This window comes from Pistacia vera, unplaced genomic scaffold (assembly GCF_008641045.1).
Source record: "Pistacia vera cultivar Batoury unplaced genomic scaffold, PisVer_v2 Contig226, whole genome shotgun sequence".
Classification (NCBI taxonomy): Eukaryota; Viridiplantae; Streptophyta; class Magnoliopsida; order Sapindales; family Anacardiaceae; genus Pistacia; species Pistacia vera.
Window position 1 is genome coordinate 2,453 of NW_022196031.1, and position 27,177 is coordinate 29,629.

Genomic DNA, 27,177 nt, shown 5'->3' on the forward strand with positions numbered 1-27,177 from the left:
AAGAGCTATAACTTTCATGTTTTGGGTTTTTCCTAATTCTGACTGGACAAGGGCAAAAACTTGGCTTGAAGTCGTGAACAATACGCTGGGAACTGAAGAAAAAGGTCTTTGGACGTGCTTCAGTATTTTTGCCATAACTTGAGATGTAGACCTAGGATTGTGCTGATTCTTGAACGATTAGAAATATTATAAAGGGATACAATTCATATGTTTAACACTTATTCATATTCAGATTCTATCATGCTCAAATTTTGCCCAAAAGTCTTCGCCGCGGCGAGGAAAAATCTTCACCGCGGCGAAACCTGCATCAGATGTAAAAATAAAACGACGCGTTTTGGCTTGCTAGGGCTTGGTCCTTAAGTGAAAGAGGTATAAATTAGAGTGAAAAGGAAAGAAAAGGAGTCTTGGTTCGTCATTTGGGAGGCAGCTCATGGAAGGAGAAGATTATTGAAGATTTGGGCTTCAAACTAGAGAAGATTTCTCCATCTTTTGCTTGTTTTTAAATGATGAATCTTGATTCAGTTTGTTTTTGTTATTTTGTTTCGTTTTTTATTATGAACTGAGTTGTTTAGCTAGGGTTTGATGTAACCTTGATACAATGATTCAAATGTATATGAATTGATTTACTCTGAGTTTTAATTTCATGATTGAGTGTTTATGTCTTTGCTTAATGACTTTTGGATGCTTGATCACCATTCAAATGTGTGTTGTTCACAATGAGACTGAGAAGTGATTTGTGATTGTGCCTCTTGGGATAAATACCGTAGATTATGCAAACGCTAGAGATAGGTTTAGTGATCTATGAAATCTAGATAGAATTCCATAAAGCTTAAAAGACTTTGAACTATTAATCTTCAATTTGTTGGGTGCGGAAGCTTAATAGGGATAAGTAGGGAAATGTAGCTTGAGAAGGTATGTTTTACAACTTAGGGAATTAGATTTTCAATCAAGGAATTAGAACTTGGGTAATGGATTCTATGATTTGGGTTAGCGTATCTAGGTGAAATCAACACCCTAGCATTTTTTAGCATTGTTTAATTAGTTAAGTTGTTGGGTTTTGCTTTAATTTCATTATCATTCATTTATATTTTGTTAATTTGTATTTAGTTGTAAATTTTCCACCAATCCAATTTAATGTTTCTTCAATTAGGACTTAAACTAGGGAAATCGGTACTTAGTAACACTATCCTCGTGGGAATGATACTCTACTCATCACTCTATTACTTGTGCGACTAGTATACTTGCTACATTTGCATGTTGTAGGAAACACGCATCACTAAACCTTCATTAAGTCTACATCCCAAAATCTCAAGCTTGTCATATAATCAGACAACTTGAGTATATGATCACTAATTTTGCTACCCTCTTCCATCTTGTATCTAAACAGTGACCAAGACACCATATGCTTCTCATTTCTTTGGAGAAAATAAAGATCAGAAGCTAAGTCCATATTCTGGCACAATTGTCGCAATAATGGTGTCATTGATACAAGCACAATGTATCTTCTCATTTCTGTTTTTGCATCATGTGTATGCTTCATATTAACATACCCACTATAATGGGTAGAACTATCAGTAGGCTTTGGTGACAAAGCCTATTCAATGGTGTATAATATACAGCTTGACTGAGGTATATTGTTTATACTTCTATACCAGTCAATAAAATTCTCACCTTTCCATTTGTTTCCTAGTTCGATGATTTGTCGCAGTGATGATGGGATCATATTGCTCAATTTAAGTGAATCTACAAGTGCAGAATAAGCAAAAATTATTACAATGTTCATTATTATTTAATAAGGTCTTATATTAAAATCTCTCCCACTGTTTCCTCAAGTCAATAGCCCTTATTATTAACTCGAGAAAGCTCATTGGCTTTCCTAGTGGACTACGATCCCATCTAGCCCATTTCAAACCTTCGCCTTGATGAACAAGCCAAAATGGATTGATTAGGTAGACCAACAAACTTAATCCACATCAGTTGATAGCTTCCACCACCAACCTCAAATGCAAAGTTAGCCAACAAGCCAATCACACAATACAATGACCGAAGCTATTGTCCTCAAGTGAGATTCTTAGTATCAGTAGAGTGGGCACTACATGTCACCATGCACACACAACAAGTGTACTTTTCTACTATGCCTATGACGTGCTTATCAATCTTCACTTTGGTGAACAAGCAAAACACATCATTTTAAGTCGATCCATCATCATTAAGGAAAACTCCAATGAATTTCAACATCCCACTGGTAGAAGTGTACCCTTCGCTTTGGCGAACAAGGCTCCAACAAAAAGTGGTTTGATTAAAGTCATTGTGATGGATGACATTTCAAGTGACTTAATATACTTTAGTTGAGGGGTTTTTATTTTGCGGTCTCACCAATTTATTATCTTTGTTAGAATGTCATTGATCAGCATGTTATTAAACATTCAACCTTAGCATGCATTCTAAGAAAAATATAAATGTTCCGGTATATAGTCCATTAAAACCGATTTCCTCAAGCCTAAAGGAATCGGTAGGTCAACCTAGGGTCAAAACAAACCTTGGGTCTTCGAGTTTACCTCTTCATTCCTCCTTCATTTCTTCATCATGGTTGTTACAAAAAGAGTTTATAATAAAGTAAATCCTCTTCTAATTTACATCAATAAATCATAAACCTCGTGTTACATATGAGGGGAGTAAGATGAGAGAACGAAGTACATAAAGAATTTAGAAGGAGGCAGGACATGCAGGTCCTATTTGTTAAGAAATTTACAAACAAACCAAGAAATAAATAAACAAACCATAGGTCTAAGGCTCATGTATGGGGCACCATGCAATTTTCAAACAAGTACATTGCATACATTCAAAATAAACATTTTGAATTGGGTGGGTGAAATTATTAAATAACCCATTTGGATATGCAGAATAATTATTGGTTAAGGTTTTTGGAATTCTATAGTTTGGTCCCATCATGTAAAAACACGATCTACTCTAGTAGCACGCTCACTGTAACGGTGATTATCATCGTCGTGGAAAATGTCAAAATCATCACGGTCGTCACGGTGAAGGTTTATTTTGCCGCGATGATCGTGAATACTCAGTGAGCTCTAGTAGCTTGCTCGTTGTGGCGGTAGTTATGATCTTGTGATTGTTGCGGTGACGATTTTTCATCGTTGTGGTAAGTGCTGATTTTCAGCATTGCTCTTTGCAATGGAACTCATCGCTACAGCGAAGGTTTATTTCGGCACAGTGATCAATGCAGACCAGTAAGCATGCCGTCATGAATTTTCCAATATTTCATGTAACGACACGAATCCAATTCGAATCAAATGCAATAACATTCAACCAGGACAAACACCAACCAACAAAAATTCATCAATATATCATTTAATCAATTGACCATTCAAATCATGCCATTAACACAAAATTTTACAGATTTAAAAAAATCAGTTTATAATATAGCATGTTATCAAACAAATACATGTTATCAAACATAGATTAAACAATATAATCGGGTACTCATTGCTCTGATACCACTATAAGTAATCGATTGGATTTGCGCAGCAAAAAATCAAAGTTTTAAGCAAATCGATCAATTACTCAATCCCAAAAATCCAAGTATCGATTATATTGTTTACATATATTATAAAATCTGTATAATATCAAATTAGCAGCAAATCCATACAAGGATTTAGATTCACTTACATACGTTTGGAGGCTCCTTCAAAAGTCTCTGATTCGATTTTGCTTCCGATTCAATGTAGAACCACACGAACGTTGATCCACATGAAGACAATTTGAAGAACCAACGTTGTTTTGCTAGAACAACAAGATGGCTTCAAGAATCAAGAAGAAATAAGTTTTCTTCTCCTCTCAATAAAGAAGAACATGAGAGAGAGAGTGGGGTAGGTGGTTAGGATTTTTATTTTTATTGAATAATGTTGTATGTTTTAATTTTAAGTTGCACTTATATAGTGCAACAATTAAAAACCCTATTCCACATAGGAATAGCCATGGGCTCCAACCCAAATCCACCTCATTAATGGTATTTTAAATTTAATTAATTTTTATTATAATTAAAATCAATTAATATATAAAAAATATATTAACATTTAATTAATAATAATAATCTATTTAAATATATGCGCACATATATTTAAATATAATCTCACTAATTTTAATATTAAAATTAAATACATGTGACAACCTCGTCAAATTTAATTGCACTATGAGATTACCAAAATACCCTTTTGTCCTAAAAGACAAAAATACCCCTTTCACAAATTAATTCATAACTTATCTTCTAAGTGTGTGACCCATAGGCTCCTTACCATATCAGCAATGAGTAGTATCACGATTAACACCAATTAATTGTCTCACTACACATAGACCAAGATTGGTCCCTAGCAAGGCATCATGGCCACTCGATAGATTCGGATTCAGTGAAATAGCTACCTATCAATGATATGGTTGCCGTGCAATCAAATCCTTTCATACATTATCTCATCGAGGCTGAGGTGCAACTATAGTGTCAACCTTAGTTATTCTCGATATTTTTGTATTTAGTCACTAGATTACTGGCCGAATTAATAAATTGGATTGAGCAACAACTCAATCCTACCATGGCCACAGATTTAGTGTCATTGTCATTTACTGAATTGCGTAGTGAGATAACTTCTACCATACCAGGGAGTGATGAATCCTTTATCGATCCATGTTTGGTTAAAAACAACTTTTATTCCTCCGCAAGTGCATGGGTCGCTGTTGTAGTACATTGCACAAGTAAGGGTTGATCCCAAAAAGAGTCGAGCTATCAATTAATCTAAAATTGTGTTAAAAAAACTAAAATAATAAAATCAAGTGAGATAATAAAAATATCCAACAATTCAATAAAATCTATATTTACTAAAATTCAAATAAGAATAACAAAAAACTACAATGACAGCTAACGTAAAAACAATATCTAAACAACTGATCAACAATGAGAAACTGGTCTAGTGTATCCAATTTCACCATATTTATCCTACTTCACGTTATTAATCTAACCGATGTTTATCAATCTAAATCTTAGGGTTGATACTTACTCGGGTGAGGTCATCCCGTGGCCAATCGGATCAACCTTGTATTTTCATAATCCAAACTAGCAAGTGGCGTGTAGCCTAGTCTAAATCACAAAAACCCATTATGCATAAAAGTACCAAAATGAACACAAACCAAGTCACATATAAAGGGCATCACGCTTTAATTGCGCTACGGTGCACTTTTTTTGCACTCTGGCTCACTTTAGTTGCATCGTGGCTCACTTTATTTGTGCTGCAGTACGGCTCCAAGTAATTTTTCCTTCGACAAAACCTTAACACGCCGCGGCGCAGATGAATTGCATCGTAGTGCAATTTAGATTTCGTCGACTTCATGCTGTGGTGTAGAAAAGTGTGTTGTAGCAAAATTTCAATTTCGTTGTTTCAAGTCGTAGGTAAAAAAAGTTTGCTACGGCTCAAATGCATAATTTCACTATTTTTCTGCTCACTTTGATTTATCCACACTCGATAAGTGCAGGATGTCCGAACACCAACACAAGCAGAAATAATCCATCTTTTTGCACCTAAATAACTGAAAACACAACAAAACCCATAATTATGGGAGCTAACAAAACAAATATGGAAACTCATCCTAAATAATGCATTAAAACTTGAATTTCTTACAATTTCAGCCCCAAATCACAAAATAAATCCGCATTTTAAACACTCAACACAACCCCCAACTAGCTTATTGCTAGTCCCTAGCAATGAAAGCGATAAATTCTAATCCTAACTAATCTATTCTAACTAAACCACTTTCATAGGTTGACATGATTGCATTTAGCGTATGTAATAAGCCTTTAAATCCCGAGGTCTCCCTAGTGGACGAGCTATAGTCTTGTGAGGGTTTTCAGTGATGCTACCCACAAACATCCTACCAATTCCTCACACACACGTATACAAAACATGGATTTCTTAGATACATCAATAAATATGTATCATACATTGCATACACATATAGCAACAAGAATAAGCAATGATCACACACATCCGAGAACACCCTAAAAATCAGTTTCACCTTTGTTCTCAACTCTCTATCATAGTCAATCCACAAACCGTTAATCCTAGCCTTAGAGGTGGTTTCATAGTAATCTCCAAAAGAAAACAACATTTTGACCTCATAAAATAGAAAACATTAGAAACACAACTCCATAGGCCTACGTTTTAGATCACTCTCCACTAATGTAACACACAACTCAGATGGTTAGGACTTCATTAAGCTTGTAACGTTAGGCTAAGGTGTTGGGTTATGAAAGAACATAAGGGATTCAAGCAATTACGAGGAAAAATCTTATAATTCAAAGAACACAATCGCTCAAAACAACTAACTCTCAAAAACTTGAAAGCCTTTTTTTTTTTTCTTTTTTCTTTATGACATCACTCTCCCCAACTACAATCGAATCGGTACCCTTTTCGTGCTTCCTTATTATTTTCTTCTTTTTTTTTTTTTTAAACAATAATAAAAACACATAACCTGGGAAGCAATGATATCACCCAATCCCCCCCCCCCCCCTTTTTCCACACAACAACCCCCAACCAGTCTTTTGAACATGCTCACACAATCTTATACAAATCTTGAAGCCACACACATTTAACTTTCAAAATTTTAGTGTCACGACCCATATCTCACCCCTGGGCTGGGCTGGTACACCTGGGCTCGCCCCAGCGTGACTCACTAGGTACTGTCCCCCCCCCCCCCCTCCCTTAAGGGATTTCTTTCGCCTCCCTCACCACTCGAACCCAAGACCAAAGGGCTATAGTCAATTGGGAAGCATGGTGAGTACCATCAAGCCAACTAGCCTGATGGTACTCACCATGCTTCCCAATTGACTATAGCCCCTTAGTCTTGGGTTCGAGTGGTGAGGGAGGCGAAATAAATCCCTTAAGGGGGGGACAGTACCTAGTGAGTCACGCTGGGGCGAGCCCAGGTGTACCAGCCCAGCCTAGGGGTGAGATCTGGGTCGTGACATTTAGATTAATTCCTCTTAAAAGAAAATCATGGGTAGGAAATGTGTTTAAGGGTTAAATGCAATAGGTTATTGCGGGTTGAAAGAAAGAAATTAAAGGCTAAATATATACAGTAAGGCTCAACAGGGTGACTAAGGATAATAGCATAAAAGGTTGGCTTGAAAGGCACAAATGGTCCTAAAGTGGCCTAAGTCATTTCTCAAATCATGCGTTGTCTAGGATTTTGCCTCAAGTGATCATCAAATAGGTTCTAGAGTTTAGGGATCTCATGAAAACATAGGAAATTAACCACAAAACACCTCTAAAAGCTAAAACCAACCAACCAAATAAACCACAAACCCGAGAGTTTCAAACTCAAGCTAAAATCAACATCCAAGATAATTCTTGAATTAGTGTAAAAATCACCTCTCCTAAATACTACATGTCATTGCAATCAACAATATCACAACTTTTGACATCATCCAGGAATCACAAACTTCCACAAACCAAAAATTTACAGGCATGCAAACATTTCATTACTTTCCTACCCCCATCCAAAATCCTGCATTGTCCCCAATGTAGCCAACAAAACAACATAGAGGTAAAAGGGAAAGAAATGAGTTACCCCCCATTGAGTAATAAATCAAAAAGTCTAGAAGTAATTCCACTGAATGCATATCTTGTAATCAACATGAAATCCACCAACACTAAAGAAAAGGACACATGGAGTCTTGGATAGAATCCATGTTGTCTGTTAATCTGCATAATGTTTATGGAAATAAAAATAAAACAGAAATGAAAAGAACATCAAAACCATAATAAAGTAACTAGAGTTTTACAATTGAAAAGTAAACTCACACACAAATAAACTAAAAATGAAAGAACATAAAAGAAAATGAAAAACTGGAAATCTATCAGTAAATCATCCCAGTCTCTCACTGCTGGTCACCATCACCATCATCATCATCATTGCCATTTGTGTTGTCATCAGGTCTAATGCAGCTATTGAGTTGTAGCGTGAATAATCTGCGCTATCGTGTGAAGTGGATTTCCTAGAAAAAATAAAGCTAAGTGTTAGATTTCCTAAAAATTCAAACACACAAAATAACATAGTCCTACTATAATTAAAATAATAAACTGAAATAAAAATAAATAAATAAACAAAAACAATGAAATAAAATTGAAACAAACAAAGGAAAAGAAACATTCAGGTTGCCTCCCAAAAAGCATTTATTTATCGTCTTAAGCTAGGCGGGACACTCAATTGTCATTCAAGGTGGCATCCTCAACTCAATAGTAAAGGCCTTTGATCTTACTCTATCAACTCCTACCAAAAATGCCTTCACTTTTGCATCATCAACATTTCCATCCTCCACTAGCAAAGCTAACCCTAGCTTGTCTTCACTCCAATCCTGCAGAACATTAGAAACAATGGTGGGGTTCAAGGATTCAACATCAAAGCATTCTTTCGACAGTGAAGGTATGGAATGGAAAACCAAACACTCAATGGTTTGATCAAGCACTGTCATCCGCAATTTCCCATACTGAACGTCTATAATTGTCCTCGTTGTTGTGGCCATGAATGGACATCCAAGAAAAATGGGTGGTTCCATATCTTTAGTTGTCAATGTCTTCATGTCCATCACTACAAAATCAACAAGAACAATTAGTTTATCAAATTGAACTAAAACATCTTCAATAGTACTTTTGGGATAATTCATTGACCAATCGGCAAACTGCAAGGCCATTGTTGTAGGTTTTAGTCCTTTCAATCCCAACTGCTGATATGTGGAATACGACCTGAGATTGATGCTTGCACCCAAATCCAGCATAGCTTGTGTAATACCTACATTCAGAAATATGGTAGGAATTATTTTATAGTCATAGTGAATATATTTAACTAGTTTTATAAAGGAATTCCATAAAAGTTTCAATAGGGGCAAAATGGTCATTTCACATAGAATCGCATGTTCAAGTGAAAAGTGAGTATGATAAATATAATGTATTAAGTGTGCTAGCCATGAGAATAGAGTGGTAATGGACAATACACATGATGTGATGCCGAGATAAATATGTGTTTGTAAAGTAATAGAAAGAAATTAAAGAATAAGGGTAAAATGGTCTTTTCACACACAACTAGATGAAAAGTGGGGAGTGAAAATGACCAAGAACATGTGTTAAATCCATTGAAAGTGAGGGTATATCGGTAAATGCACGTATGGCATAATTGGAATTATCATAAAAGTGCACGGGTAAAATGGGAATATATATTGATTTAGTTATAAGGTTTCAATAAACTAAACCCTAGCCATTCCATCCCTTGTACATGCCACCTCTCATCCAATTTCTCTCAAACTTCTTCACCAAATTTCAAAGAGGATTCATAGGAATTGGCTTAAATTTTTATAGATTTTCAATCCTAAAGCATCCAAAGGTAAGATTCTAGCACAAAGGTGTGTGATTAAACTTTAAAGTTTTAAATTCTTATGGTTTTATATGATTTAGGTCCAAGAGGAAGAGAATTTAGCAAAGGGAGGTTATATCATTAGTGTTGCACAAATTCAAGGTAAGTAAATCAAATTTTAGTTTTTATTTGAGTAATAATTGTGTAGATTGATTCTTGTATGTTTGTATGTGATTGTATGGTGAGAATTGTTGGCTGTTTTAATGTTGAATGATGTGTAAAATTCTGGCCATGAGAAGTAGTTCATGTGTATGTGGTGATTTGGTGGAATTATGGATGAAATATGGAAGAATTGTTGATAAAATTTTGAAGTGTTTAATCCAGGTAGATTTGAAGTTAAATTTAGTGTGTTTTTGCTCCAATTTTGGTGGATTTGGAGAGATGTGGAAGTGTGGCCAACTAAGTATTTGCATGTGCATGTGAATTGTTTGATGAAAATTCAAAGAGAAATGCATGCATGAGTTTGTTAAATCTTATGAAGAAATTGTTAGAGAAAGGAAAGAATTGGAGTTGAAAGGTTATGTTAGGCTTAACCAAGTGTAAATTTTAGTATTCAAAGTGCATTTTGTTATGCCAAAATTTAGAATATCACTTGGTCATGTTAGTTCAATGAGATAAATGGCTTTTAGTGCATGGTTCAAGTTACTTGAACCTTTTGTATTTCTTCAATAGCACATTTTATTTAGTTATTGAATTAGAAATTGTGAAACTTATGACTTTGGGAAAATGTTAGAAGGGATTCACATGTTAAATTGTTACTTTGATATGACATTGTTGATAGTAGAGAATGGTAGATTATGTCATGACATATCAATATGCCATAATAAATTCACAGTTTGTGCACTTGAATTTAGAAAGATCATCCAAATAATGGCTTGGCCAAATGAGTATATTGTTGTTTCTTGTTTTGAGATTAATTACAAACAATCTCTAATAAGTGATTTTATTGTATAAAGAATAGAAAAGCTTTCCCAAGTATATGTTAGAGTAGATGCCTTAGAGCCAATCAATTATTGTAGGATTGACTCTTTGTAATAATGTTCATTAATTAATAAAAGGCATTTTATTCTATATCGCGTAAATCATTATTATTGCAATATGTATTGATATATGTCCTTAGAATGGTAGAACCGTGACGAGGGTATCAAGTGTTTCAAATCTTGATAGTGAGAACCTTATGAGCACATATGGTGGCCATTCTAGAAATGTCCGTAGCCCCAGTATTATTCTGAAGTAAGGGCACAGATAATACGCTAAGACTATCATAGTGTTGAACGACCCTGTCGAAAGGTAGTGACTGATCTCACTTGTCAAGGTTGTTTGGTGACAACCTGGTGTAACACATGGGTGCTTGTTGTAGGCAAGTTCACTAGACTAACCCACCAGAGGATTCCATATGGATGGTAACCCTAGTGTCTATGGAACAAATTCTCTAACAAATGGTGGTGCATGTTATCCTTAGACTTGAGATCACCAGAGTGCCTTGTGCAACGATTGGTGCAGTTTGACACTAGCCTAATGCAGTTCTATTCAAAGCTATCAATACGGTGGTGATTGGCTGCATCAAGGAGTGTATCAAGACTATGGTGGATAGACAGAGGATTCATCACTCCCGGGTACGGGAGAATTTATCTCATGGCGCAATTCAGTATATGGCAATGACACTAAAACTGTGGCTACAGTGGGATTGAGTTGTTACTCTATCCAGTTTATAATACAGGTCACTGGTCCAGAAACTGAATACATAATATCGAGAGTAATCGAAGGTTGCCACTATTTCTATGCCTTCGTCTCGTCGAGATAACATATGATATATTGTTGATAGGTAGCTGATTTGCTAAATCAGGTGGCCATGATGCCTTGCTAGGGGCCAATCTTGGTCTATGTATTAGTGAGACGATTAATTGGTGTTAATCGCGATACTATACACTACCGGTATGATGAGGAGCCTATGGGTCACACACATAGAAGATAATTTAAGACTCAAGAAGTAAGAAGGGCATTTTTGTCTTTTTAGGCGAAAAGGTATTTTGGTAATTTCACAGTGCAATTAAATTTGCTGAGGTCATAGCCTTTTTTTTAATTTGTTAGAAAAATTAAATAAGTGAAATTACATTTAAATATGTGTTAGCATATATTTAAATAAATTATCATTATTGTTAAATGTTAATATATATATTAAATATATATTAATTGATTTAAATTGAGATAATAATGAATTAAAATAAATATCTAATTGGGAGTGTATGGAAATGATGCATATTTACTACAACATGCATAAATAGCAAGTGCACTAATCGCACAAAGTAATAAAGTGATGAGTGAGTATCGTTCCCACAAGGATTGGTTGCTAAGCACTAAGTTTTCTACTGTTTTCAAGTTGGAGCAATCGAATTTGTTGGATTAAGGGGATAAAATTAAACTTAAAACTAAAATAGAAATTTCTAAATATTCAAAACTAAATTATGAAACCAAGATTAGAAACAAGGTAATATCAATTTAAAACAAGGGGCAGGGTTTTGACTTCATTCGGACTCTATCGATTAAACCTACAGATTATGCTATTTCCATATTCACATGCATTGATTGTAAATCGAATTCTCTAAATTGTAAACATACCTTCTCAAGCTATATTTTCCTAGTTTTCCCTATTAAACGTCCGCACCCAACAATTTGAAGATTAATAGTTCTAAGCTCATTAAGCACCTAGAATCCTAGATTGATTTCATTGATTCTTAAATCTATCTCTAGCATTTAATACTACAATGGTGATTACCCAAGAAGCTTAACATGACTTATTTCTCAATCTCATCATGTTCATCAATTAAAAACAATAAATCCAGAATAACCACACAATCCTTGCAATAGCATATGAAAATAATAAAAATCAATTGCTCAATCCATGAGAATCTGAACTACATCAAAACCCTAACCCAAAATGGGTTAGTTCATAGCTAAATCAATACGATAAGCAAGAAAAACAATAAACACAAAGTTCAACATGATAAAATGAGAGAAAAGACAAGAGATCTCCCCTAGTTGAAGAATCCACCAGATTCAATCCCAAATCTTCTCACTTTTCAACACAAATTCGTCAAATATAAACTAAGAAGATGAAAACGCTGCTCTAGACTAAGGAAAACACGACCCCTTCTCAAAATGGCAAAATTTTGCTTTTATACCTCGCCCAAAAACCTAAGACTTTGCCTAAAAATGAAACTGTGCGTTTTAACGAAACTAAAAATTGCAGACTTCATCGCGGCGAAGAAGAAATCTCGCCGCGGCGACGAAGTAAAAGTAACTCTTGAGCATGACTCATTTCGCCGCGGCGAAGAACAAACTTCACCGTGGCGAATCTTCATGAATAATTTTGAAATTATAGAATTGCCCTCCGCTTGTTTCTTTGCTCGAATCTTCAATCTTCGATGCTCTCCCAGGGAAACAAGCTTCATAGTGCTTTACTCTGCTTCAGAACTCTCCCAACTTCTGAGTCCAAAAACTCCAATTCGCTCATTATTTGCTCAAAATGTCCATTTTGGCCTGAAACACAAAATGTAAAGAATTAAGTAGCAATTCAGGCATAAATGAACTAAGAAGTATCTAAAATCCAGCCTAAAAGCCTAATAAAAACAGTATAATTCTCGGATTATCAAATACCCCCAAACTAAAGACATGCTCGTCCTCAAGCATCAGGTACAAAACTCAAAGAAAGAAAACAATAAACACTAAAACACGACACAATAAAACTGGAAATGAACAACAAGAATTAGACTCAACTCAACATACGAATTGCCTAGAATTTATACAAGTCTCATAGATTGTTGAAAAATTATTACTGGAAAAATGTTCAACATTCCAAGAAGTTATAAGTTGCATCGACTATCTTTCTCTATTGGTCACCCGAGTAGGTGATCCCCACTTCAATCCACCTTCCGACTTCCCTGATTATTTTATGCAGAAATGTAAAGTTTATCAAATGGGGGTAGACTCCATAAGCCTAAATATCGAACTACTCTCCACTAATGAGGATTAGACATTGCTAAGAATCAAAAGGTCTTTGTAAGCTTATAACGTTAGGCTCAGGTAGTGGGCTCCAAAGGAAAGGAAAGGGTAAACAAATAAGAGAACTTGGTTTCCTTAAAGCAAACACTAGGACTTAATCCAACTCCCACTTCTTTTCTTATATATCACTCAAAATGTCAACCATTTAACAACCTTCAACCATGGACAATTCTTATTGTTGCTATTGTAATGCAATTCTCAAACAAATTTTTTTTTTTTTTTTTTAACACAATTGAGGTTAATTATCTCTCTTATTCTTCTTGCCCATCTCACAACCTCCAAACTATTCTTTTAGTTCATTCACACAACTCTTCAAGTTCCTTGTGTTTGCATTAGGTCCAAAATTCTCCTAAAGGGTGTGATTATGTGTTTAGGGTAATTGGATTGGACAATTTTTGGTTTGCAAGAAATTAAAAAGCAATGATAATCTCATAAGGTTCAAATTGGTGACTATGAAAAATATTTCATTCGTGGGTTGGCTGGAAAGGCTCAAACGTTCTGAAAAATGCCTAAATCGTTTCCTCAACAATGTCTATTCCTAGAATTTCACCTCAAGCATTTCTCCACTGGGTTCTAGAATCCACCAACATTATCAAACTTTAGCTAACCACATAAAATGAATCTAAGCATGCCGAAATAAATGAAAATGGTGGTTGAACCACTCAACAAACCTCAATCAAAATTCAGTCAATAAACATAAACTTGAAGCAATGCTTAAAATTTTTCAACAATAAAATCCCAACAACCCTAATCTCATCATTGATTTATACAGTTCATCATTGGCATACACAACAAAACATAGAAATAAAATAAAATAAAAAGTCCAAAAATTCTCAAATTTTTCCTACCCCCAAACTAAAGATAACATTGTCCCCAATGTCACATTATGCACAAATTAGGAATAGAAAAACAAAATCTATAAAAGTACGAGATAGTTCCCTGATTAATCTGTGAAGTTGAAGTTTCGCTCAACAGTATGCACACTTGGTCCTTGACTTTTTCATCACCAAAATCTGTAAAAACAATTGAAAACTATGGTGTCCACTATGTTAGAGAAATTCACTAACTAATATGGAAATATTACAACCCTAATCTCGTCTTTTCAACTAAAAAGTTCAAAAAAAAATTAAACTAAACGAAAAAAAATCCAAAAACAAACCACAAACAAATCAAAAATCAGTTCAAAGTTCCACAATACCCAACAATAAACCAAAATAAAAACAAACAAAAACAAAATACAAAACAGGTGCTCCAGCTTATTTGTTGGCCTCCTCCTCTCCTTCGGTGTCATCCTCTTCTGTGTCGGAGGCCATCCACTCATCTGAATCCCAATCTTCCTATTAGAATGCTGAAGTATCAATATTCAGCTTTTGGCAGCAGCTCTGTTGCAAATTATAGATATTTCGGGTCTATTCTGCGATCCATGTTTGACGGCGTTCCCACCTCTTCATCTTACTCAACATATGCTGCATCATCTCCTTCATAGTGGTTGTGGAACTGGATGATGTAGCAGCTCCTTGTGTGGTTCTCTGTCGTTTTGTCCCGACACTAGGTTGCTTATTGTCTGGACGTTCAAGGTGTTTGTGATAATATTCTGAGTCGAGGATTAGGGCAGCATGGATAAGTGGCTCATCACCATGTACCTAGATTCCTGCTCGAGTGCACAAAGCTATAATGAGATGTGGGAACGGGTAACTTCCTCGCCCTAGTTTGGCTGCATGCCGAATATTGGTCAGGATAATTTGTCCCACATCCATATTCTTTCCCGTGGCAATAAAATAGAGCAGTAATGCCTTCTCATACGTCACTATGCTATAGTGTGTCTTTGGCATCATCCTCGCACAAATAAAGTACTGCCACAACCGAGCCACTGATGTCAAGTTAGTTCCCTTGATGCTCTTTTTACCTCTTTTTGAAACCTCCCAAGTGGTGTTCAATTTTGCTATAGCCTGAAGGATTACCTCATCCCTTTTTCGTGTCTTCCTGAATTCCTCATACTCATCACGGTAAATGTTAGGCAATTTATAAAATTCATTGATGACCTTCACAGTAAATGCTACATCATTACCCCTCACAAACACAGTACCAGATTCACACTCCGGGAGGTTGGCATAAAATTCTCTCACTAGCGGCTCGATCGTCGCTTGTGCAGGTGCACTCATAAACAGTCCCCAACGTCTCCCTTGACTCCAATCCATAGCCTGGCTCACAGTTAATCCACGCTCAGGGATAAATCCTTTATCTTTCCTTTGGGCTACCCCTTTCATAGCGTGTTCGGGCCTAATCACTCACAAATCGGTTGTCCACTTTCTTTCCTTTTCCTTTTCCCTTGGACAACACTTTGAGCAGCATTTTTCTAAACTATCAATCAACTCACAAATTCAACTTAAAAACTCAACTCAACTCGCCCTATGACAAACACAATCAACCCTACAGTAAAACAACACTTCTAAAAATTTGCACTTAAACCCCCAAACTGCAATTTTTCCAAACTCAACCAAACGCTCCAAAATTTAAAATCCACACTCCTCAATATCACAGAATGCAAAATCAACACTTCTTCCAACTCAAATCCATGCACAATATCACCAAAATTCACAAATTCAACCACAATCAATATTTTCAAATCCACAAATCTAAACTCGAAAAATTGTGATTAAAAGCTTAGGGAACTTGAAATCTTACCAAAACAATGGAGTATTCGCCACCAATTTAGCCAAAAATCACCTAGATTGCAAAATCCCCAATTTCTTGAACCCACAAATTTCTTCAATTTTTCGCAAAGATCTTGGTTAGATCGAGTTGTTTTGGTGTTTAGAAAGGTTAAGGAGTGAGAAACTTTGCTGGAAAATCACTGGGAAGTCTCTGGATTGAAATTGGAAAATTTTTCTCTCAAATGGCTTTGAAAAGTTTTGTGAAAAAATGAAAGGTCACGCACGCTTTTATAAAAACCAGGTTTCGCCTCTGCGAAGTTCTTCATTTTCAAACCCTAAAACCGACCCAGTTGATGCCGCGGTGAAGACAAATTCTTCGCCGTCGCGAAAAATTATAGTAGCTCATCGCCCCGGCGAAGAACTTTCTTCGATGCGGCGAAATTTCCTTTTATGAATTTTGCTCAACTTTCTTCGCCGCAGCAAGAAAATACAGAGACGCATCACCTCGGCGAAAAAGATACTTCACCACGACGAAGTCTGGGGCTTTTTGAATTCCAAATTTTCACAAATGTGCTTCACCGTAGTGAAAACTGGACAATTCCATTTTTCGCTTTGATTCGATAACTCACCTGAAACACCCAAAAATACACAAATTAGACTTCATCTAAAATTATAAGAAAACTAAACCATTAAAAATAAACAACAACAACTGAAAACACTTGGGTTGCCTCTCAAGGAGCGCTTGTTTATAGTCGGAAAGCTCGACTCATTTAAGTTCTCAAGTTGAAATGTCGAGCCGGAGAGGAATTGACTTGCAACTTATCACTCCATCGATGTATGGCTTCAACCTCTGGCCATTGACCTTAAATGTGCCTTTTTCTTCATGTGCACCTCCACCACTCTGAATGGGTAAACTCTTGTAACTATAAAGGGTCCGGACCATCTTGACCTAAGTTTTCCTGGGAAAAGCCTAAGTCTAGAGTTAAACAACAACACTTTTTGAGCCACTTCAAAGTTCTTCTTCCAGATATGCTTGTCATACCACTTCTTGGTCTTTTCCTTGTACATTCTAGCATTCTCATAAGCTTCTTGATGGAACTCAACGAGTTCATTCAAAGTCAGCATCCTTTCTTCCCCAACAGCTCATAAATCCATGTTGAGCTGCTTTACTGCCCAATAGGCCTTATGCCCGAGTTATACCGGCAGTGACATGCCTTCCCATACACCATCTTGAATGGAGACATACCAATCGAAGTCTTAAATGCAGTTCGGTAGGCCCATAATGCATCATCCAATTTTCGTGATGTAAAACCGCCCTCCAGTCAGGTATCCTCTGAATATCCCTCAATGAGAATCCCGAGGATACATGTCTNTGCCCTTACTTTAGAATAATATTGGGGCTACGGATGTTTCTAGAATGGCCACCATTTGTTCTCATAGGGTTCTCACTATCAAGATTTGAAACACTTGATACCCTCGTCACGGTTCTGCCATTCTAAGGACATATATCAAAACATATTGCAATAATAATGATTTACGCGATATAGAATAAAATGCCTTTTATTGATTAATGAACATTATTACAAAGAGTCAATTTTACAATAATTGATTGGCTCTAGGGCATCTACTCTAACATGGTTCTTCGAAAAAGTAGTACTTCAAATCAGAGAAAAACTTCCTCTTTTGTTGGAATGTCATGCCTGTTGGAATCACTCTCGCGACAGGTAATTCACAAAATCTGCATACCATGGTGCCTCTTCCACTCTCATTAATTTCTCGTCTGGGAACGTTTCTTTGATTTGGGTTTCCTCTTCATTTCTCTGAATTGGTCATTCAATCCTTGACAAATGGTCCGCTACCACATTTTCTGACCCCTTCTTATTCCTTATCTCCAACTCAAACTCTTGTAGCAATAGGATCTATCTTATCAGCCGAGGTTTCGCTTCTTACTTTGCCAATAGGTGCTTGAGTGCTGAATGGTCTGTGTAGAATATCACCTTGGCACCTAACAAATATGAACGAAATTTATCAAAAGCAAAAACCACAGCTAACAATTCTTTTTCAATGGTGGTGTAATTCAATTGTGCATCAGTGAGTGTTTTGCTAGCATATTGAATTACATGCAACACTTTGTTTTTCCGTTGTCTTAACACTGCTCCTAAAGCAAAATCACTAGCATCACACATCAATTCAAATGGTAGTCCCCAATTAGGGACTACAATAATAGGTGCAAATACAAGTAATTTCTTTAGAGTTTGAAAAGCATGCATGCATTCATCATTAAAATCAAAAGCAACATCGTTAATCAATAAATGGCAAAGGGGTTTAGAAATCTTAGAAAAATCCTTGATGAACCGTTTATAAAACCCCGCATGCCCCAAGAAACTTTGAACTGCTTTAACATTGGAGGGTGGTGGCAGCTTCTCAATCACGTCCGTCTTTATTCGATCCACTTCTATTCCGTCTTCAGAGATTCTATGACTAAGCACTATCCCTTCCTGGACTATGAAGTGGCACTTTTCCCAATTGAGCACCAAGTTCGTCTCCTGACATCGCTGTAAAACAAATGAAAGATTAGATAAACAATGATCAAAGGATGAACCAAAAACAGAGAAGTCATCCATGAAGACTTTTATAAACCTCTCCACTATATCACCAAAAATCGACATCATCAATCTCTGAAATGTGGCTGGTGCATTGCATAACCCAAAGGGCATCTTCGGTAAGCAAAGATGCCATATGGACAAGTGAAGGTCGTCTTCTCTTGATCCTCATGAGCGATGGCAATCTGATTGTATCCCGAATAATCATCCAAGAAACAGTAATAAGCATGCCCTGCCAATCTCTCCAACATCTGATCAATGAAAGGAAGTGGAAAATGATCCTTCCTTGTTGCTTCATTTAATTTTCGGTAGTCAATGCACACTCTCCAGCCTGTGACCGTCCTAGTTGGTATCAATTCATTGCTTTCATTCTTTACCACTGTGATACATCCTTTCTTCGAAACTACTTGCACCGGACTCACCCATGGACTATCAGAAATGGGATAAATTATTCTCGTATCTAGAAGTTTCACCACCTCCTTTCTCACCACTTCTTTCATCGAAGGAATCAATCTTCGTTGTGGTTGAACTCTAGGCTTGATATCATCCTCCATGAGTATCTTATGCATGCAAAAAGATGGAGAGATGCCTCTAATATTTGAAATAGTCCATCCAATTACTGATCGATGTTCTCTCAAAACCCAAATCAATCGCTCTTCCTCCAAGTTGCTCAACTTTGAATTGATGATTATTGGGAATGTTTCCGATTCCCCAAGATACATGTATTTGAGATGGGAAGGTAAGGGTTTCAATTCAAGCTTTGGAGGTTCCTCATTTCTTTCCTTTGCCTTCTCTTTCTCAAAATCAAATTCCTCAAATTCAAGATCTTGGTTCTCATCAATTGGCTGAAGTGCTTCCAACAATCTAGCACATTCATTCTTTGCCGATTCCTCTGCCTCTACTGTTTTTGATTGTGCAATACATGCTTCTAAAGGTAGTTGGGGAGTGTTCTCTTCAATGGTATCCGCTACTAGTTTATCCACCACATAAACACTAAAGCATGAATCCGTCTCGGATGGAAACTTCATAGCCTCAAATACATTGAACATTACTGTTTCATCCTAAACCCTCAACAGTAACTTTCCTTCTTACATATCTATGAGTGCTCTTCCTGTGGCTAGAAATGGTCGGCCCAAAATAAGAGGCATTTCCTTATCCTCCTCCATGTCCAATACGACAAAATCTGCCAAAAAGATAATCTTATCCACCTTACCAACACATCTTCAACTATACTCCGTGGATGTTTTATGGACCTATCTGCAAGTTACAACGACATGGTCGTTGGCTTCACTTCACCATTTCCCAATCTCCTGAAAACAGAAAAAGGCATTAAATTGATGCTAGCACCTAAATCACATAAAACTCGTCAAAAGTAATATCTCCTATAATGCAAGGAATAGTAAAACTCCCTGGATCTTTGAGTTTCGGGGGTAGCTTCTTTTGGAGAATGGCGCCGCACTCCTCCGTCAGCATCAATGTTTCCTCATCCTCTAACTTCCTTTTGTTTGATAAAATCTCCTTAAGAAATTTTGCGTAGCTCTGCATCTGTTGCAATGCATCTACAAAGGGAATGTTAATATGCAATTTTCTAAATATTTCAATGAATTTGGAAAACTGCTTATCCTGATTCTTTTTCTTCAGTCTTTAAGGAAACGGCACAGGTGGAGTGTGATGTGCCAATTCTGGTGGTATCTCAGGAAATGACAATTTTTCTTTCCTTTCTCTTTGCCTCTCTTCCTGTTTCTGTTCGTCTTCCCTAGAAATAGATGGTTTCTCTTTAGCAATTATCTCTTCATCTACTTCCTCATCAGATTCTTCCTTTTCCCTTGGTGGCTTTTCTTCTTCTCTTGATTTTTCCACCTCTTCCAAAACTGTCCCACTCCTCAAAATTATAACATTTGCTTGCTCACGTGGGTTAGTAACTGTGTTGCTTGGTAAAGACCCATGTGGTCTCTCATTTAGCTTTTCAGCTAACTGCCCCATCTGTACCTCCAAGTTTCGAATGGACGCCCCTTGATTTCTGAAATTAGTTCCCGTCTCATTCATAAAACATGTGGTCTCTTGCATAAACTTCCCAAACATGTCCTCCAATTTTGTCACTCTTAGGTCTCCTTATTGGTTGTTCACCCCTGTTTGGTTGTTTGGCACTGCCCTTTGATTCCATTGATTGTTTGGCTAATTCTTTTGGTTTTGATTGCCCCAAGACATGTTTGGGTGATTCCTCCAACTAGGATTATATGTGTTGGAGTACGGATTGTTTGGTTGGCTTTGATTTCCAGCCAAGTAGTTAACCTACTCCGATGATGACTATGCTAAGGCAAACGTGTTCCCCACTTGACAGTCACTGCTCACGTGATTACCTGCACAAAAATCACAAGTTAGTTAAGGAGCTTGAATGAAATTTACCTGCATACTTCCCAACTATTTATGAAGTGCTGTCAATTGGGTTGAAATGGCTGTATATGCATCAACTTCATGAAGACCTATAGATTTCTTCGGTTTCACCCTCTCATTAGGTCTTTGATAATTGTTGCTTGCCAGAACCTCAAGCAACTTGTGAGCTTCTTTCGGAGTCTTGTTCTGTAATGCTCCTCCCGAGGCTGCATCAACCATAGTTTGCATATTCATCGTTAATCCATTATAAAATGTTTGGACTTGCATCCAAACTGGCAACCCATGATGTGGACACCTTCTTAATAATTCTTTGTATCTCTCCCAAGCCTCATACAATGATTCTGACTCTTCCTGAATGAATGACGTGATATCATTTCTCAACTTTGCTGACTTTGCTGGAGGAAAGAATTTGGTCAGGAACTTCTGTGCTAAATCATTCCATGTGGTGATTGTTCCTGATGGTAGTGCCAGTAACCATCCCTTAGCTTTATCCTTCAATGAAAATGGGAATAGTCTCAATCTGATTGCATCATCTGACACTCCGTTTGACTTGAAAGTATCACAAATCTCCAAAAAATTGGCAATGTGTAGATTTGGATCTTCCTTCAAATCACCCCTGAACTGAACCGCTGCTGGATCATCTGGATGATTGCTGGCTTTATCTTGAAGTTGTTGGCTTGTACCGCTGGTCTAGTAATACTCAACCCACTGCCTTCAACTGTGGGAACTGAGAATTCCCTCAGTGTTCTATTCTCTGCCATCTCTAGAACTATGACTTTTGGTTCAACTCTAGCTTCTCGTTCTCTTCTCTCTCTATTTAGTCTTCTGGTGGTTCTTTCAATCTCAAGATCAATAGGAACCACTGGCTGACGTCTTGCTCTTCGCATAAACTACACAGAAAAATGGAAAGAGTGAGATCACAAACTAACCTAAAAGACTAACGAAAATTAAACAACAACAATTAAGTAAAAAATAACACTCCAATCTGGCTAACACAAGAAAATTTTAATGTTAACACAAAACTCAATCCCCGATAACGGCACCAAAAACTTGATGCACTGTAACTACAACATGCATAAATAGCAAGTGCACTAGTCGCACAAAGTAATAAAGTGATGAGTGAATATCGTTCCCACGAGGATTGGTTGCTAAGCACTAAGTTTTCTACTGTTTTCAAGTTGGGGCAATCAAGTTGTTTGGATTAATGGGAGAAAATTAAATTTAAAACTAAAACAGAAAATTCTAAATATTCAAAACTAAATTATGAAAGCAAGATTAAAAACAAGGTAATATCAGTTTAAAACAACGGGTAGGGTTTTGATTTCATTCGGACTCTATAGATTCAGCCTACAGATTATGCTAATTCCATATTCACATGCATTGATTGTAAATCGGATTCTCTAAATTGTAAACATACTTCTCAGGCTATGTTTTCCTACTTTTCCCTATTAAATTTCCACACCCAACAAATTGAAGATTAATAGTTCTAAGCTCATTAGGCACCTAGAATCCTAGATTGATTTCATTGATTCTTAAATCTATCTCTAGCATTTAATACTCCAATGGTGATTATCCAAGAAGCTTAACATGACTCATTTCTCAATCTCATCGTGTTCTGATGCGTGTTTCCTACAACATGCAAAATGTAGCAAGTATACTAATCGCACAAGTAATATATTGATGAGTAAAGTATCGTTCCCACGAGGATTGTAAGCAAAGCACTGAGTTTCCTAATGTTGTCTAGTTGAAGCAATCGAATTCTTTGGATTGGTGGGAGCAAATTTTAATTTAAAAACAACAAAATGAAATTTAACTGAGGTTAAAATAAATTAAGAAAGCAATATGAAAACACAGAATATCAATTCAAGTAAAACGGGTAGGGTTTTGACTTCATTTGGATTTTTATGAGTTAAGCCTATAATTACACTTAGCTCATATTCATACGCAATGGTTGTAAATCGAACTCACTAACATGTAGACATACCCTCTCAGGCTATGCCTTCCTATTCTTCCTTATTAACCTTCCGCACCCAACAAATTGAAGATTAATAATTTCAAACTCATTAAGCACAAGAATCCTATAATGATTTCATTAATTCTTGAATCTATCTCTAGCATCCAATACTATAACGGTGATTACCCAAGAAGCCTAACATGATTCATTTCTCAATCTCACCATGTTCATCGCATACAACATTAAAAATCAGAGTAACACACAACCAAAGCATACTCATATGAAATTAACACAATCAAACCCTTAACCCATTTAGAATCCAAACTACCATCAAAACCCTAACCCAAAAGAGATTAGTTCATAATTAATTCAATAACACAAAAACGAAAATAGGAAATAAACATGTCCAACATAATGAAAACGAGAATAAAGATTAGAAATCTCCCCAAAAGATGAATCCTCTAGTTGGAAATCAAATCTTCTTCCTTTTACAACCCAAATCGCTCAAAGTTCTTTGGAAAAATGTAAAAATGGCTAAACCTAATAAAAACTAAGATCCTCGGCAAAAAGACTAAGTTTTTCTTTTATACTTCAACCAAATAACCCAGCCAAACACGCACAGCACGAAACTGTGCGTTTAACAAAACTGATAAGTTTTTCTTTAAGTGACTAAGTTTTTCTTAACATGCAAAAAGACTAAGTTTTTCTTACAGTTCAGGGGCGTTTAACATGCAAAAAGACTAAGTTTTTCTTTAAGTGACTGTCGCCGCGGCGAAGAATGAATCAGATAAGCTCGTCCCTGGCCTACTTCGCCGCGGCGAAGACATTTTCTTCGCCGGGGCGAAGCTTCTTCCTGAGTTCTGAAATTACAGAACTGCCACTCCGCTTGCTTCTTCGTTTGATTCTTCAATTCTCGATGCTCTTCCTTGGAAACAAGCTTTATCGTGCTTTATCCTGCCCCGGAACTCTCCTATCTTCTGAGATCCGCTAAATTCTGAGTCAAAAATATCCAATTTTGTTCTTATTTGCTCAAAATGACCATTTTAACCAGAAATACGAAAAGTAACGAATTAAGGAACAATTCAGGTCAAAATGCACTAGAAAGTACCTGAAATCCGACAAAAAGGTATAATGAAAAGTGTATAATTCACGGATTATCATGTTCATCGATTAATAGCATTAAAAACAGAATAACCCCACAATCATTGCAATAGCATATGAAAATAATAAAAATCAATTGCTTAATCCATGAGAATCCGAACTGCATCAAAACCCTAACCCAAAATGGGTTAGTTCATAGCTAAATCAATACAATAAGCAAAACAAACAATAAACACAAAGTTCAACATGATAAAATGAGAGAAAAGACAAGAGATCTCCCATAGTTGCAGAATCCACCGGAGTTAATCCCAATTCTTCTCCCTTTTTAACACAAAATCGTCAAATCTAAAACTAAGAAGATGAAAAAGCTACTCTAGACTAAGGAAAACGCGACCCCCTCTCAAAATGGTAAAGTTTCGCTTTTATACCTCACCCAAAAACCTAAAACTTTGCCTAAAATTGAAACTGTGCGTTTTAAAGAAACTGAAAACTGTAGACTTCGCCACGGCGAAGAAGAAATCTCACCGTGGCAACGAAGTGAAATGGATCTCGTGCGTGACTTATTTTGCTGCGGTGAAGAACAAACTTCACTGCGGTGAACCTCCATGAAGAATTATGAAATTACAGAATTGCCCTCCGCTTGCTTCTTTGCTTGAATCCTCGATCTTCGATGCTCTCCCATGGGAACAAGCTTCATAGTGCTTCACTCTGCTTCAAAACTCTCCCAAATTCTGAGATCCGCTTACTTCTGAGTCTAGAAACTCCGATTCGCTCATTATTTGCTCAAAATGTCCATTTTAGCCTGAAACACAAAATGTAAAGAAATAAGTAGCAATTCAGGCATAAATGAACTAAGAAGTATCTAAAATCCAACCTAAAAGCCTAATAAAAATAGTATAATTTTCGGATTATCAATACATTGGTCCTTTTGAAGCGTTGCAACGAGTTGGAAAGGTAGCTTACAAGTTGGCGCTACCACCTAATATGGATAGGGTGCACAATGTGTTCCATGGTTCGATGCTTCGAAGATATGTCAGTGATCCCTCCCATATACTAAAAGTAGAAGAAGTGGATTTAGAAGATAATCTCGTTTATGAGGAGCAACCAGTATAGATCTTAGACAGAAAGATTAAAGAGCTATGAAACAAAAGTATTCCACTCGTAAAAGTCCGACGGAGGAATCATATAGTAGAAGAAGCAGCATGGGAGGTAGAGCAAGATATGCGGATGATGCGTGATTTCATAAACATGCAAATGTAGCAAGTGTACTAGTCGCAAAAAGTAATAAAGTGATGAGTGAGTATCGTTCCCACGAGGATTGGTTGCTAAGCACTAAGTTTTCTACTATTTTCAAGTTGGAGCAATCGAGATGTTTGCATTAAAGGGAGAAAATTAAACTTAAAACTAAAACAAGATTTCTAAATATTGAAAACTAAATTATGAAAGCAAGATTAAAAACAAGGTAATATCAGTTTAAAACAACGGGTAGGGTTTTGATTTCGTTCGGACTCTATGGATTAAACCTACAGATTATGCTAATTCCATATTCACATGAATTGTTTGTAAATCGAATTCTCTAAATTGTAAACATACCTTCTCAGGCTATGTTTTCCTACTTTTCCCTATTAAACTTCCGCACCCAACAAATTGAAGATTAATAGTTCTAAGCTCATTACGCACCTAGAATCCTAGATTGATTTCATTGATTTTAAATCTATCTCTAGCATTTAATACTACAATGGTGATTACCCAAGAAGCCTAACATGAATTATTTCTCAATCTCATCATGTTCATCAATTAATAACATTAAAAACAGATAACCCCACAATCATTGCAATAGCATATGAAAATAATAAAAATCAACTGCTTAATCCATGAGAATCTGAACTACATCAAAACCCTAACCCAAAATGGGTTAATTCATAGCTAAATCAACAACACAAACAAAAGAAACGAAAAACCCAATGTTCAACATAATGAAAATAAGAGAAAGGACAAGAGATCTCCCCAAATGATGAATCCACTGGTTTTAATCTCGAATCTTCACCCTTTTTAATCAAAGTTCGCCCAATATTAATTTAAGAAAATGAAAATAGCTGCTCTCTACTAAAAACGAACGATCCTCCAAAAAATGACTAAGTTTCTCTTTTATACCTCACCCAAAAACCTAGGAAAATGCATAAAAAATGAAACTGTGCGTTTTGGAATTCGCGACTTCGCCGCGGCGAAGAAGGATTCTCTCCGCGGCGATGAAGTGAAATAAAACTCTCATGCCCAATTCTCTTCGCCGCGGTGAACTTTCATATGGAATTCTGAATTTACAGAATTGCCCTCTGCTTGCTTCTTTGCTTGAATCTTCGATCTTCGACGCTCTCCTCATGGAAACAAGCTTCATAGTGCTCCACTCTGCTTCAAAATTTCCCAACTTCTGAGATCCGCTCCTTCTGAGTCCAAAAACTCCAATTCGCTCATTATTTGCATAAAATGTCCATTTCAGGCTGAAACACAAATATAAAGAATTAAGTAGCAATTTAGGTCAAAATGAACTAAGAAGTATCTAAAATCTGACTAAAAAGTCTAATAAAAACAGTTAATCCACGGATTATCAAATACCCCCAAACTAAAGGCATGCTCATCCCCGAGCATAAGGTACAAAACTCAACGAAAGAAAAAACAACAAACAACCAAAAACACAAAACACAACACAACAAAACTGAAAATGAATAAACACAAATTAGACTCAAACTCAACATACGAATTGCCTAGAATTACACAGTCTCAAAGGTTGTTGAAAATTATTATCAAAAATGGTCAACACTCCAGAAGTTTATAAGCTACATCGACTGTCTTCCTCAATCGGTCCACAGAGTAGGTGATCCCCACTTCAATCCACATTCCACATCCCGGATTATTTATACAGAAATGAAAAGTTTATCAAATG

General features: G+C 36.4%; 1 non-coding gene across 1 annotated transcript; it reads left to right on the plus strand.

Moving 5' to 3' along the window:
• The first annotated feature begins 21,458 nt into the window (after window positions 1-21,458).
• Window positions 21,459-21,565, plus strand: LOC116130913. Its single transcript, XR_004128153.1, has one exon. It is a non-coding gene; the product is annotated as a small nucleolar RNA R71 (small nucleolar RNA).
• The last annotated feature ends 5,612 nt before the right edge of the window (window positions 21,566-27,177 follow it).